We start from the raw sequence: 2,708 nt of genomic DNA, 5'->3' as shown, positions 1-2,708 counted from the left end.
AAAGCTCAGGATGGTTGGTAACATCCGGCCACCCATAGGATAATACGACGATAGGATAATAACAAAACAGTAGCAGAAGTCACTCAAACAGCTTTCGAAGATATTTCTTTTGTTGATTGTGGCATTTGTTTAATCTGTCGTATTTACAATATATATCTATTACATTTCAGGATGAACTGTAAACAAACAAAGTGTGTGTTTCCAAACGAACAAAGTGTGTTTTCAAAAACAGGACAGCACTTCCAGCCGCCACCGTTGTGTGCCAGAATGTACAGCATCTGCGACATGGATTTCTATTCTCAGTTTCTAAACCTTTGCCAAAAATAGAATTACAGAAATTATGGCTCATAGCCGACATTTTCACAGCTCGGACCTTATTGAGCTGCCAACCCCAGTGGGGCGCAGACATTGGAAATGCGGAGCTCTCTTTTGAGCAGTTTTATTTTTAGTTTTTATGTTACAATTAGTTTAGATATTGTGTAGAAGCGAAATTAGTAGCACATCAAATTCCATAGTAAATTTTGTTTTCATAAAAAACGGTTATGATGAATTTTGGGTAATGTTTTACTTCAATATGTTACAAATGATTAAATACATACAAGAGAATTCACAGAATAAAATGACAAATGTTCATATTCGTTCAACTATTTGTGCATAGCAAGGTATTTTGACAGGTATGTGTAAGAGAAAAACAAATCACTCCTGTTTCATCTAACATAACACCCCTTCTCTGTAAATACACTGCACAAAAATATCATCATGGGCACAGACTGCAAAATTACACCATTCAATTCCTGTGATTAGTAACTGTCATTGGACTTGCCAAAAACATCGGCCTGGACATGCATGGCTTATCAGAGGATGAGCAGGAAGATTGTTATGTTTGACCAGTATACCACTGTTGCTGCATCGGTCATCCACACTGACATATCCTTACTCTTGTGCCGTCGTGCAGCTGAAAAGCTGTCTGTTGACTGGCCATCTCTTCCACTGGCTCAAATATCACCGCAATTCAAAGGATTTTTCCTCTAGTGGTCCATAATCACGGTGTTGGTGGTTCAGATACACTCCCAACCATTCACTGCAGGTTCTCTACCTCACAGGTGGAAAAGATCTCTTGCTTTCAGCTCTGACACCATGCTACAGACATGTCAGGCTATATGTCTGGCAGAACAGAAGAGAGAATATGCATTTGGAGAGTCCACTGGTTAGGACTGATTAGGATAGCTACAGATCACATCCTCTATTTGTCCTGCTGTGCAGTTTTCTCCTGGAGAATGGCCTCCATGGTCGTCACACAAATCAAATCAAATCAAATCAAATCAATCTTTATTTATATAGCGTCTTTTTCAATCAAAATTGTTTCAAGGCGCTTTCCAGAATCCCAGGGCCTAACCCCCAACAAGCAACAGTGGCAAGGAAAAACTCCCCTTTAACAGGAAGAAACCTTGAGCAGGACCAGGCTCATGTAGGGGGACCCTCCTGCTGATGGCCGGCTGGGTAGAGAGAGAGGAGAAGGGGGAGGACAGGTAGAGGATAGAATAGGTAGGAGAGGAGAGGAGAGGAGAGGAGAGGAGAGGAGAGGAGAGGAGAGGAGAGGAGAGGAGAGGAGAGGAGAGGAGAGGAGAGGAGGGAGAAGGAGAGGAGGGGAGAGGAGAGGCACAGAGCACAGAAACACACACAAAAATACACGATACAACGGGTCAGTGGGGCCGGAGGTCATCATGCAGCTCCGAAGGCAGCGATACCTGTAAATGAATAGAGGGTGGGGGGCAGAAAAACTACACAGGAATCAGCATAACTAGTCTACTTGATGATGAGGAGGAGGAGGAGATGCACACAGATGCACCCTGTCTGACATTCAAGAGAGGGCTATCCATTTGGACCAAAACTGTGTTGGGTAGTGGTTTGTTTGGCCAATCACTTGACGCCATCCAGACTAAGTTCAAGGAATAAGCACCTTAAAAGTCTGAGCGGCATAAGTTTCAAAGGTGATGCTAAACCTGGAAAGACCTGCACTATTGCATCCTCCTAAAACTGTTCAGACCAATCTGCAGTGCTGAAGGAGTGTGTGGCAAAAGGTTGGTTCTGCCTTCTTGCACTTATCACGACAATGCCAGAGGCAGGCCAACCCCCACAGAACTCCAACACACCCTATCAGCTGGGCCATAGGGTTGTAGTTTTTCTCAAAAAACCTTCCCCTCCAAATGGCCTCTTGGAAATTGGCCCCTCACTGCACCAGACCTTTCAAGATCTCCAGGTTCATCCCGCCTTCCATGTCTCTCTGCTGAACCTGGTCTCGGCGTCAAATGTAGTCGCTCTGTCCGAGCTCCCTCCTCCCCCCTTGTCATCCACGGCATTCCAGCTTATACCGTCCGATGTATACTGGATGTCTGCCGGCATGAACAAGGCCTCCATTTGTTGGTTCACTGGGAGGGATACAATTCTGAGGAGAAGTCATGGGTTCCATGGTACAAAATACTGGATGAGTGGCTGCTGCAGAACTTCTCCCAGGACCATCCTGACAAGCCAGATACGGCACCAGGAAGTGAACATTGAAGAAGAGATACTGTCATGATCATACAGTTGTGGTGTTTGGTGCATGTCTGTGTAGATTCTCAATCACCCAGGTCATTGTATCCAAGGTAGTTTTCTATGTCAACTGGACTGGGTTTCTTCTCTTGAAGACGTTTCGCCTTCTATCCAGA

Source organism: Takifugu rubripes, chromosome 8, assembly GCF_901000725.2.
Source record: "Takifugu rubripes chromosome 8, fTakRub1.2, whole genome shotgun sequence".
In the NCBI taxonomy this organism is placed as follows: domain Eukaryota; kingdom Metazoa; phylum Chordata; class Actinopteri; order Tetraodontiformes; family Tetraodontidae; genus Takifugu; species Takifugu rubripes.
The sequence above is the reverse complement of the archived record's forward strand: the minus strand, read 5'-3'. Positions refer to the sequence as shown.